The sequence below is a fragment of the Furipterus horrens genome, unplaced genomic scaffold (genome assembly GCF_987537825.1).
Source record: "Furipterus horrens unplaced genomic scaffold, mFurHor1.1.pri manual_scaffold_17, whole genome shotgun sequence".
In the NCBI taxonomy this organism is placed as follows: Eukaryota; Metazoa; Chordata; class Mammalia; order Chiroptera; family Furipteridae; genus Furipterus; species Furipterus horrens.
Window position 1 is genome coordinate 22968998 of NW_028327187.1, and position 13797 is coordinate 22982794.

The window sequence follows — 13797 nt, forward strand, 5'->3', positions numbered from 1 at the left end:
TGCTCCCTCTGGGGGCTCTAGGAGAGAATCTTTCTTTGCCTCTTCCAGCTTTGGTGGCTCCTGGTCTTCCTTGGCTTGTGGCCATATCACTCTAAAGCTCTACCTGCTTCTTCACAGGGCCCTTCACCTTCTCCTGTGTCTTCTTCTCTTCAGTCTCTTATATGGACACCTCTCATATCCTTTCCCAGCCACTCCATTGTCAAAGCTAACCACTGTCCAGATCATCTAATAGCACAGATTACTTTTGCCTGCATTTGAACTTTTTAAATACAAGTGGATTCATACAGGATGTGCTCTTCTGTGTCTGGCTTCTTTTGCTCAACATCATGCTTGTGAGATTTCTGTACACATTTGGTTATAGCTGTAGACCATTCATTTTCACTGCTGTATAGTATTCCATTGTATGACTTTATTAGAATTCATTTATTCTACTCTTGATGGACCTTTGAGTTATTAGTGTTGGCTATTGCAAATAATTCTGGTATGAGTATTTCTGTACATGTTTTCTTGGAGCACATGAATATACCTAGGAGTAGAATTACTGAGTCCTAAGTTGTGTACATGTTCAGCTTTGGTAGATAATGTCAAAGAATTATAGAATTTTGTTATTTTTAAGTTTTAAATAATTATTTATTTTTTAGTTTATTGAGTTAAGAGAGAGAGTGAGAAACATCAAATTGTTGTTCTACTTAGTTATACATTCATTGGTTGATTCTTACATGTGCCCTGAGCGGGGATCAAACTCACAACCTTGGCATAACAGAATGATGCTCTAACCAAGTAAGCTACCTGACTAAGGCTAGAATTTTAAAATTTAAAATGAATTTTTGAGATCAAGACCAGATGCCTCACTTAAATAACACTCAAATACTAATTCCAAATCCACTTATTTAAGGCTACTTTTTTCCCTTGCCTCAGACCTTTTGAATTGGGCAGATTTTTTTACACATGGTCATTCTGGCTTAATACCCCATCAAGGTGCCAGGCCAAATTCACACAGCTTTGCCTTTGTCAGATCACACAAGTGAAAGAGCTTGGTGGCACTGGTCATGGGGGAGGCAAGAAGCAAACTATGTGGTCAATAGGGTTAGCTGGAGTTAATTCACTTCTTCTTGCATTTGGGCATCCTGTTTGCTCCAGAAGTCAGCTGACTCAGAATTAAGTATCTCACGCAAGCTCTTTCATCCTCACTTGTGTGGATGGAGTGAGAGGAGTGATGTGTGCCTAGTAAAGAGCTTTACACATGAAGCTTTCATTGAAGGAAGTTTATGTTTCAGGAAGATCCCCCCTTTTGGATCCAGAGCTATGGAAAGCCAAAGGCAGCTCAAAGTCAAACAAAAAGCAATTTAACAAGATAGCTCCCTCCACCCCAACTCCCACTCTGCTGTGTTATTTTTTAAAACACCATTTTGTGTACTTGAGCCATTGCCTCATAAAGTTGTTTCACCAGAAAATTCAGTTCCCCCAGGAAGAGATGAAAATAAACTGAACGTTTCATGTCACTGTTCCCATGAGGTTTTTAAAAATCATGTTTGTCTTTAACAACATGCTATGAAACACCTCTTGTTGATAAGGAGTTGTTTTACCTCAGGATAACAAGGCAACAGGATCTATAATGACACTTCTTACACACATTTTAAATATGAATTCTACATACAGATTACCAGGCATGTTTGACTCCAACCATATTTTCCCACATAATTATTTCTTTTAAATATCCTAATTATTTCATTCTGTTGAATACCATCTGTCCTGCTAAGGGAGAATTGTGTCTAAACAAATCAACAGGTTTTGCGTCATTGTCTAAATATGAGGGAAAAACCACCCCCAAACTACACTCTGGCACTTTGGTGGAAACTAACAGTGTTCTGAATCCCACATTGGGAATGCCTCATCTCCAGCTCCCCTGGAAGCTAACTTTCATAACTTATTGAGCCCAAAACAAAGCCAAATGAATTTTGGAAAGGTCAGTGGGAAAGGGATTGGGGTGGGACTTTCCCAGAGAATGTTTGAGCCTTTGCTCCAAAAGTTGTGTGGTCCACCAGATAGTTTGCACTTCTCAGGGAGGGTGAAGAAGAGAACAGAAGACATACTTTCTTCGTACCTGGATTCATGGGAAGGTGGATACCTGGGATTTACCCAGTTTGCTTGAGGGCAGCCATCTCACCCTGGGCATCCCATGAATAGTGCAGTTATGCCAGAAATCTTGGAGAATGAGCACAGCATCTGTGGGAAGAAAATTGCCAAAGATTGTCTGCCTTGTGTCTTGTTATTGAGAGAACTGCTGATGTGTTTCAAATAATCAAATACATTCACTGGGAAAGCACTTCCCCCTGAAGCCAGTTCCAGGCATCCTGGAGCTCTGGTGCTTCTGCTAAGGGCCTGCAGACATTGCTGTTAGCAGTTTACCTTCCAACAATAACTAACCTCCTTTTTTATTTTCTTTTTTCTCACCCTCTCTGTTTTGCTCTCATTACTCACCCCCCAACTTAGTTCTCTCTTTATATGTTTATTTCTTTACTCAAAGATGTAGCCAAGAAGCCCCAGTGGCTCTCAGGGTGGGAAAGGAGGTTGAGTCCACTGGCCTGAGGATAGCCAGCAGTTCTGAGAAATCAGTAAGTTCTGGGAGATTCTTTTCTTTGTGCTATGATTATATAAGCCTCACTCTCTCCTACTTGTTTATGTTATCATATTCTCTTTTTATACATACTCATTTCTAAATCAGTTCACTCAAAGACTGTAAGCCTCTGTCTTCAGTTGATTAGGTCTGATTTGCTTTGAAGCCCAATCAAAAGGGGCCAGAATGAAGAAGTAGAGAAGACTGTTCTTTAGTCCCCATCATTTCCCACTGTCCCAGTTGGCTTCTTCAGAGGCCACGGTGTGATTAGAGCTTCCATATCTCCTCTCCCGACAGCCCCATGCAATGTTAGGGTAATGTTAAAGGAGCTTGCCATTATAATGTTGGGGATAAGCAGTGTTCCCAATCAGGTGGCATGTACACTAGCATGCACCTACTTCCTGGACTCTCCCCTCACCCCTTCCCAGAACCCTAGCAAGTTAATCGCAAGAAATATATGTGTGCATGAATATCGGGAATGAATAGACATGTGGCTTGCTTCAGAATTAGCCTGCAGCATCTCTTTTTGTAGTTACCATCCAATATTGGACATGTTAACCACACTAGTTAACACCCAGATAGGCTTAGGATTATGAATGGTGGGAAGGGAGATCCCCGTGCAAGTGAGCAGCTGTCCATTTGGTTAATTATTGGGATCCACAAGCCCATCCCAATTGCCAGGGCTCCAGTGTCGAGATGATGAAATAGGTGATTAAGGGACTTGGAGGCCAGTCCACACTGCAGCTTTGTCTGGAGTATTCCAACGACAAGTGTTATTAGTCCACTAATCATAACATTGCCTGCAGTGGAATTTCCTTGGGAAGGAATGGGGCAGCACCTCCATGCCAGAGGGTTGCACTGCATGAAAATACTAACACATCACAATTGGCCATTCTGTGGGAAGGCAATTTCAACATTCAATTCAGGAAACAGGTCACCAGGCTGCTAGATGCATTGTGACTTTGATTTACTTCCTTAGATTCTTATAGTTTTCATACACTTCTCTCTGAATAGAATGAAACTCCTCCGAGTTATTGGCTTCTGGAATGCCACATGGGGAAAGATGCAAGCAGATTCTGAAAACAGAAGCATGGGTTTTCTGTGGTCAGGCCTGCAGGGTCCACTTGCTTCTAGGAATCAGACTTGATGCCCTTCAGGTTAATACTCCTCATGTTGACCTCTTTTGGTGGGGTCTCCTAGAGGTCTGAGGCCGTGGCTCTTAGGAACCTGCAGCTGTGCCTGCCAGACAACAAATGGTTAGAGAGCAGACGAAGAGATACAAATTAGAGGGCACCAGGGCCACCTCAGTAATGAGCATAGCAAAGCTTACATTCTTGAAGGATCTTGGGAGGATGAGACGTATTCATTTAGAGTAACACACTGCCAGAGCCATTTCTACCAGCTGTCAGATTCTGGGACCACCCTGTTGGTGGAGTTAGGAGCCCATCCAAACCTTTCTTTCATTTTATACCTCTTGTCACTTGGGCCTTATGAAGCAGGAGTGAGGGAGCTCTAGGGGTCTGTCACCAAGCAGCTGTCTCCTCTTTCCTGGATCAGTCTAGAGTTCCTTCAATTTTTCCTAAACCCAAGCAGTTGTCTACTCTGTTGGAGTGTCAGGAAAGAGTATTTGTGGGTCCATTGGTATTTTCAGATTTCATATCAGGCAAAAGCTTATATTCATTTTTTTTTTAAGGTAGACAGATGGTCCGACACTGGGGGCCTCTGAGTTTACTCCCTGTTCCCTTTTTGTTTTTGATCATTTAACTGCTGGGTATTTCTAGATTCACCACATCTTTTTTTGGTGCCCAGACACATACTATATTTTTTTGGGACATAAATTCTGGGCTCCAGATCACCTGTCCAGAGATACTATCCCAATGGATTCTTTTAGTAGACAAAGAGTTGTGCCAATGGTACATTGGGGTATTGAGGCACCATTGGAAGGTTTGGAGAGGTCTCTTGGAGAGTAAGACCAGAGGGCTTTCTCAGTGTCTCTCTTTCTCTCCTTTCTCTCTCTCTCTCTCTCTCTCTCTCTCTCTCTCTCTCTCTCTCTCTCTCTCTCTCTCTCTCTCTCTCTCTCTCTCTCCCCATCCCCCATCTTAGTCATGACCTATCTAGGCAAATAAGAAAGGGGAATCTGTGATGAGATTCTCAAGCCTTCTTTTATTTCTTTGTACTTTGGACTTGAAAATAGTTTCACTGCCGTTAAATATTACAAATAGTCTTTTAAACACAATCTCTACCTTTTAGTTTTGTTTATTTGTTTTATAAATCATTAGAGCAGAGGTTGTCATGCTTAAGTAACTGGAGTCGAATTTGTAGTCACCCCAAAACTAACACATCATTATTGCATGAAATGCAGAGACAAGGAAAAAATATGACTCTAGAATCATGAGAGCAAGCACAGTGCACTGATATAGGACACAGTAGTGCAGAATGGTTACAGAGGTGCTGATGTAAGCCAGCCAGGTTTGATTCCAAGCTGGGCTGCTCCCTAGCTCTGGGGTTAGGCAAGTGCCTAAGCCCGTGCTTCCTACACTCTAGATGAAAATAAGAGTTCCTAATGCAAAAGGGTTGGGCAGGTTAAATGATAAAATATAGATTATGTCCTTTGTTAGATCAGTCCTGGAAATGAGCAAAGTGGCCATTAAATATTGACTTTTCTCATTATGAGAATCACCTCCTTAGCTCTGTAGTCCTGTTTCCTGTTTAAAAGCAACTGAAGGAGTTCACAGGAGCCACCCCCCTATCTGAGTCAGGCTATTTTCGAGGCTCCCTTTGGAATGGGCCAGCCCCAGCAGTCCAGGGGGTGGGAGGCAGGAAGGGAGGCAGGCATTATTCTCTGGGTTGCAGCTGTAGCAGCCAGTACAGTATCCCCCACATGCCAGATGAATCAAGCTGAGGGCCAGATCTGGGCTGTGGGCCAGAGGCTCCCCACCCTGATTTATAGTGTGGACAGAGATGTGGGTGTTTTGTGAATATATTTTGATGATGATAAAGAGGAGAGAGAGAGGGGGGGGAGACAGAGAGAGAGAGAGAGACAGAGAGAGAGAGAGAGAGACAGAGAGAGAGAGAGAGAGAGAGAGAGAGAGAGAGACAGAGAGAGAGAGAGAGACAGAGAGAGAGAGAGAGAAACACTCTTCCTAAAAAATGTGCTGAGGAAGGGAGGTTTGGGCCTATCTGCAAGATTAGAGTGCTGTGACTGTGAGCAGCAGCAACTGGTTAGAAGGAGGCTCCATGGCAGAGTGGCCTGCAATAGGCAGTGCCCCTTGAAACCCAGTGAATTGTGAATGAGGCCCCTGTATGCCAGCCATTGGGGGCAGATCAGGCCTGCTGTCCCTCTGCAGGTGTGGAGTAGGGGACTAAGCCTGCATTTTAACTCCTGCAGGCCCAATGAGCAGGGAAAGAGAGCTGGACATGCTGGGTTCTGGGGAAACCCCCAACTCCCATGTTTCCATAAGTCTTCAGAAATCAGCCAGGCTTTGCCGTTGTGGTGATGCCTAGATCATTGTCAGTGGGCTGGGGACAAAGAGCTAAGTGTGGGAAGCCCCCGTGGATGGAGTTTGAAAAAAACAAAAAAACAAAAAACCACATCCAGGATTTATTCTCAACCTTCAACCCAACACATTTGAGAGGGCTCCAAATTCTGGGGTGAGGGAGCAGAGTAGAAGCAGGGATTGGGAATCGGGGCTCCCTCAGGAATGTTTACCCCTCCCAGACAAGGCAGAACCAGGCACAGCCCTCCTTACTTTACTCATAAAATATCAGGCACAGCTGTTCTAGCTTACTGTATTTCACCCAAGAAATAACCTCAACCAGGTTCCTAGTACCCATACAGATCTTTGAAGGTAAGAAATTTATTCTCGAAAGGTGAGGCCACTAGGCAGACATTGTGCTATAAAGCTCATATAAACACACATTGGTCTGCAAACATTTTTTTTCTTGAGGCGAGGGCCATGAACACTCCAATGCTAATAACTTGTAGTATCTGACAAATACAGTCTATTTTGTTGTTGTTTTTTTACACTTCTCACCTCTCAACACTTCTGGCCTGGGCCCCCTGTTCAAGCCAGGCCTCATTCCAGTCTCTGGCACCCCTGCCACCCCACTATGCTTGTTGTTGCCTTTAAGATTTTGCTCCAACTGGAATTCTCTTGATTTTAATGATCCAAAGCCTTCTTGTCCTTGCACATGGCCAGATTTCTGAGGAAACAGCCCCAGGTACCCCAAGTACCCCATTATCACCTGGCACAGGGTTTGGGGCACATACTGCCTATGTGTACATACTCACAAACTCCAAATTTCAGTCCATAGGACAAAGAAAACTCAACTGAAAAATCTAAAAGGAGAGAGGGAAGCCTTTCTCTGTTTGGCTGCCCTTTCAGACCCAGCTCAAGTGGGTCTTTGGAACTTTTCCTGTGATTTTTTTTTTTTTTTTGCATATACTCACCTCTTTTATGTGTTCATGTCACCAAAGCACAAATCCACCACGCCCACCTGGGTTACCTTCAGAGCCTACTACGATTTTCTCCATCAAATGAAGCTTTTCCTGCCCTGAGGCCTGGAAGTTCTCTGTTTTATATCTAGGATAAGAAATAAGACTCCATGAGAGGAGTTCTGGTCTGTATCACTCGGGGATGGCTTCTTTGGAGAATGGCGAGAAGACCCCTGAAAATGAAATAAAATGGCTTCTCAGGCTCTTCTTTTTGAATTTTCCATTTCCTGCCCTTTAGTTCAACAAAGGAATTGTGTATAGAATGTGTATGTGACTATGTATGTCATGGCAGGAGAATGCACACAGGATCCTTGTTGTCCATTGACTTTTCTTGGAAGAAAAACTAGAAGTGGGTGTCTATTCTCAGCAGTATTAGGGAGCAGCGGTGGGGGCCCCTAACCATCTATCTCTTTTCCCAGCTTGCTTGGGATGTCTTTTACGGACAGTTTGTCTTTTGTTTTTAATTTTTAATTTGTTATTTTTTGAGAGAGGGAAGGGAGGGAGAAAGAGAGGGAGAGAAACATCAATGTGTGGTTGCCTCTCATGTGCCCCCAACCAGGGACCTGGCTGGAGACCTGGCCTGCAACCTAGACATGTGCCCTGAGTGGGAATTGAACCACTGACTCTTTGGTTTGCAGGCTAGCATTCAATCCACTGAGCCACACCAGCTCTGACAGTTTGTCTTAATGCAACCAAAAAGTTTCATCTCTGGCTTCTGACTATGCACCACATCCCACTCAATTCCCCCCGACACAAAAAAAGTTCAGTTGGTGTTTGGGAAGACTGTGCATATTCTTAGTAGATAATGGAGCCTGGGGCCATTCTGCTCTCAGGATTCTTGTGCTTCATTGTAACAAAGGTCAGGGTTTCTCCTCCCCCACAGTACTGCTTCTTGATGATATGGCAACAGCCAAACTTTGGTCACTGCTTTGGATGGCCTTGTCTCAGAATTTGAGAGCATCTGATGGTGGCTGGGCTTCATAAAGCTTGGGTTTTCTTTGAGATTCTGTTAAAATGGAGTAAGCATTGTGAGTACATGCTCGTCACAGCCCTGGGAAGAAACTGTTGGCTAGGAGTGTAGTAGGACCAATTTACAGACAAAATGTACTAATTATAAATGGTTCTTACCTTGTCATTTAAACAGATCCGACAGTCCTGGAACTTGGCAGCCCTTGGTTAGCTATTAGTTCCATGCTACTGTGCTGGCTGGGCAGTCATAAAACTGTATCTCTTTGAAAAATGGTCCATAATGTAGACCAGCCTCCTCTGCACCCATTAGCCCAAATTGGTATGACTTGATTTTCCAATCTTGTGCTGCTTAGACACTGGATTTAGTTTCTGTCTGAAATTTTAGGCAGATAGGAAGGAAGGACACAAGGACTCCATGCAGTGAGGTTGGGTCAGAAGCTCTGGCCCCAAATCCCCAGTCCCCCAACCTCCTTTGGCTCCACTTGCCTTCCAGCTACCAATCCAGTCAGCCCTTTAGTTCACATCATCATTCTGTACCACACTCTGTCAGACCAAGCTAAGCAATTAACTGTGAGTTGGAACTTAGTTGGCATACTTGTATATTAACAAGAGTATTCAGGAGGCCAAAAGTCTCCATGTATGAAGGCCTCAGTACTGGATTTGAGAACTGATAGTGTAGATATTTCTGGACTGCATCTCCTCAGAAGATGCTGTGGGCATTTCAGGCACCAGGAGGGAGTGATTAGGAAAATGGGTGTGTGTGTCGGGGGTGTACTTCCCAATGCCTCAGAAATCACACCAAATAGACTGCAATAGGTCTCCAGTGAGACAATGACAATTTCTCTGCTCCATCCTGGCAGTGTGGCAGTGTTTATGAAGTACCACATGTACCTTTACAAGTTTAGGGGCAGGCCCCTATGATAGCTTATAGTCTAGATGAGAAGGCTGAAGGCTTTACCCAAGTTTCTAAAACTTGAATTGGCTTTCATTTGATTTAAATGTCTCAAAAATAGAGAAAGGACCCGATCTTCTATTGAAATGAAAACAAATTTGGTAATCAAATTCAACCATTGCTCATTTAGTCACTTTTAATAGCACATATGAAACACTTAATATGTGAAAGGCAGGTACAATTTTTTTAATATACTTTATTGATTATGCTGTTACAGTGGTTTCCAATTTCTTTTCCCTTTGTTCCCCTCCACCCAGTGACCTCCTTACCTCCAGTTGTTCCTTTTCTTAGTCCATGCCCATTGGTTGTGCATATAGTTCTTCTCAACATCTTCCTATGTACTCCACTCCCTCCTACTATGTTTCTTAATTCCTGTACCATCTCCCTACCTTTCCCCCTTCCCCCTCCCTGCTGACCTCCCCCCATAATGTTCCCTATACTTATAATTCTTTTTCCACTCTCGTTGCCTACTTAGTTTGCCTTTGTTTCAGTTCCCTGGCCTCTGTTGTTGGTTGTTGTGATACAGTTTTCATTTTAATGTTCATAGTTTTGATCCTCCTTCTCCTAAACAAGTCCCTTCAACATTTCATATAACAGTGGTTTGGATCTGATGAACTCCTTCAGTTTTACTTTGTCCTGGAAGCACTTTCTCTGCCCTTCTATTCTGAATGACAGCTTCGCTGGATAGAGTAATCGTGGTTGTAGGATTTTGCTTTTCATTACTTTGAATATTTCTTGCCAGTCCCTTCTTGTCTACAGAATTTCTTTTGAGAAATCAGCTGATAGTCTTATTGGGATCCCTTTGTACATAATTCTCTTCTTTTCTTGCTGCTTTTAAGATTCTCTCTTTAGCCTTAATTTTTGACATTTTGATTATAATGTGTCTTGGTGTGGTTCTCCCTGGGTCCATTTTTTTTTTTTTTTTAACTCTCTGTGCTTCCTGTACCTGTAAGTCTATTTCCTTCCCCAAGTTAGGGGAGTTCTGCTTCATTATTTTTTCACATAATTTTTCAATTTCTAGTTCTTCTTCTTCACCTTCTGGCAACCCTATGATTCGAATGTTAGCCCGCTTATAGCTGTCCCATAGATTTCTGATCCTCTCCTTATTTTCTTCACTTTTCATTTCCTTTCTGCACTGGTTGACTGTCTGTTCCTTCCCTATGTTCTGATTTGTTGATTTGATCCCTGGTTTTCTTTCCTTCACCACTAGTTTCATATGTGTTTTTGTTCGTTTCAGCAGGACTAGCCTTCATTCCTTCTTCGTCTTCTTTAAGATCTGCTGTTAGGTCTGTAAGCATTTTTATAACCAAAGCTCTGAACTGTGCCTCAGAAAGATTTCCTATCTGTTTCTTCGTTACATTAGATATTTGCTGTCTGGTCAGCTGTGTCACCAGGACCTCTATCATGATCTGTGCCATCCTGACAGTTTTGTGTTTACCTTTGTTCCCTGGGCGGGGTTCACACCTCCTACACTTTAGGGGGTGGAGCCCCATGCATTCATCACAACCAGGCAACCCTTCTCACCATGCTGTGACATTTTCTGTAGGGGTGGAGGTCCAAGATGGATTCCTGCCGTTCACTCTCCGCTGAGAGACCGGGAGCTTTCTCCTCTGTCCCCACCCCCTCCAGGCCTCACAGTCCAAGGCAATGGGGGTCTGCGTTCCCCGGTGTTGGACTCGCAAGCTGATGGGTGTGGGCTTCAGCCAGGGGTTCTCCCCAGGTGCTTCTCACCTCCCCTTAAATACAGGTGTCTGTGCTTACCGCCATCCTGCCCCTGTCGCCGCAGCTGTCACCACAGCTACTGCTGTCACCGCAGCTGCTGCTGCCAGCACAGCTTGACTTCTGCACCTCGGCTTCACCCCTCTTACCTGTCCAGACAAGCATCACTTCTCTATAACTTCATACATTGGACTTCCATTTATTTTCTGGAACTTCTGGTTATTTCTGGTTTCGCAGTAGTTGTATTCCTTCTTAGATGTAGAGGGAGACAGAGTGTGTCAGTCTAGGCCTCCATCTTGGCCGGAAGTCTCCTGTGTGTATTTACCTCTGTGTCTTAGGTAGAGCTGTCATTCCTGTTACATTGTAAGGGCTGGAGCCTTAGGGATTCATCAGTACAGGGCGACTTGTTTCACCATGTCGTGGCGCAGTGTGTGGGGGAGGAGTCTGAGAAGGAACAATGCCACTTGCCCAGCATTCACCCCTTTTCCAGGCACTTCTCCCACTTTCGTATGGGACTGGTGCCTCTCTAGATGTTGCCATGGCTGTCATTCCAAGAGTGGGTGGGTCTGTGGACGTTTTAGGACTATAGGGGCCCTTTAAACAAGCAGACTTTGTTGTGAGACCAGCAATTTCTGCCTCCACCCCAATCTCCACTGGTTTGCACAGTCAAAAGCAATGAGGCTTGATTTTCCCCAGTGCTAGGACCATGAGCTGCACAGTCTGGTGAGGGCTGGTAACACTCCCCAGGTGTCCCTCCTGACTTTTTAAAATGTGTAACTGTGCTTTACGCCGGCCTGCCGCTGCCGCCGCTGCTGCCACCACCACACTGTGTCCTCTCTGCCCCAGCTCCGCCCCTCCTAACTGTCTGGATGAGTGTTTCTCCTTTATATTTTTGTTTGCTGGACTTCCATGCAGTTTGATTTTCCGGAACTTCTGGTTGTTTCTAGTTTTTAGGTAGTCGTATTCCTTCTTAGTTTTGGAGGGAGATGCAGCATGTCTGTCTACATTTCCATCTTGGCCAGAAGTCCATTCAGGTACAAGTATATTCCCATTTTATAGATTAGGAAACTGAGACCTGGGCATATTAATCAGGTTTCAAAGCTCTGAAGTGCTGGCACTTGATTTAAAACACGGTGTAGCATAGAACACAGGTTTTGAAGTCAGTGAACTTTCTTTGTATCATAGATGCATAAAATTAGGGGATGCTTCTTTTTGTAAGTTTTCTCAGAAGGGGACCTCAGCCCACTGAGGACAACAGCTCTATCTCAGCAGGGAGGTTTAGTATAAGAATATACTAAAACCATTAGCACATAGAAGACAAGTTAAATCCAGTGGAAATAAGAGCACCAGCCAGAATGACTTGCTCAAGGTCATACAACCATCAGGGGCAGAGCCAAGCCAAGGCAAGAAAACTTCGATGGCACTCACTTCACCTGGGTGGAAAAACACAGGCTGCTCCACCCTTCCCCCTTCCTGCTCCTTAACCCCTTTCCTCTTGCTTTTTAGATAGGAATTGTCTCACAGTAACAGTATGGGCAATCAGAGAAATTTGTGCTGAGTAATGTTTCAGAGCTAACTCAAGGAATTCCTGGATAAACAGACAACTCTGGTGTTTTCAGCACCACTTCCCCAAAGGCTCCAAAGGCTCTCACACAAAGGCTTTCCTTTTTGGAAACTGAGTGCTCTGTGAGGATGTTTCCAGAGCAATGACTGTCATTTGACGTAGACTGGTCCTGTCCAAAATGCTGACATCTGTCTGTTGCAGCCCTCTAACCTGGTTCTTCTCTTCCATGGAGCCCTTGAGCCCTCATGCTCTCATATTTTCTTCCTTCTGTGGATATGATTGCATTTTATGTTGGCTTTCTACATGCACAATGAAAGCATCTCTCCAGAAAGAATATTTTAACAGTTTATACGCTTGTTTCTAGACCTTGGTTTCAGGGAATAGGAATCTTAAGTCAAAGGAATAAATCTCTAACAGTGGAATTTCAGGTATCTGCCAGCAACTCGGAGGGTTGATAAAGGAATATTGAGAGAAGGCACGTTCCAGACACTTCTGAAATCATACTACTTTCTCTGAATGCCAGCTCCTCATTTGGGAACTAGGATCTAGAGCTGGAAAAATCTCAGACACTCCTGACATGGTCGAGTGGAAAGGGCATGGTCTTTGGAGTCAGATTGAGGTCACATTTCTCGCTCTGCCACATACCAGCTGTGAGATCTTGCATAAGTTGCTTAAATGCTTGGTGCCTTAATTTCCTCATTCTATAAATAAAACAAGATAGTTATAGTACCTAATTCACAGGGTTCCTATGTAGGTGAAACTAGATAACCTAAATATATATAAACCTTTAGCATGGTACCTGGCACGATGGAAAACACTTAATGAATGATATATATGAATGATATATAGTTTTGCCATTTCCTCACTGAGCTGCCTTTTCCTTAGGTCCCTGAACTATTTAAGTCACTGTGGATGAACTCAATTCAACTGGAATTATTGAGTATCTGCTGTGTGCCTAGCCCTGAGCTGGGAACAATATGAGGACTACAATAGAAATCTATGAAGGATTAGCTATTCTCAAGGACCTTCTTTGGGGGGATGTTTTTTCTCTTAATTGCATTTTATTGATTATACTATTACAGTTGTCCCAATTTTTCCCCCTTTGTCCCCCTCCACCCAGCAACCCCCCCATTCTCTCAGGCAATCCCCCTACCATTGTTCATGTCAATGGGTCATGCATATAAGTACCTTGGCTACTCCATTTCCTATTCCATACTTTACCTCCCCATGGCTATTCTGTAACTACCCATTTGTATTCCTTAATCTCCTCACCTCTTTACCCATTCCTCCACACCCCCTTATCATCTGGCAACCATCAAAATGCTCTTCATATTCACAACATTATCACTGTTCTTGTGTGCTTAGTTTGTTTTTTTAGATTCAATTGTCAATAGATATGTATTTATTGCCATTTTACTGTTCATAGTTTTGATCTTCTTTTTCTTCAATAAGTCCCTTTAACGTTTCATACAATAATGGTT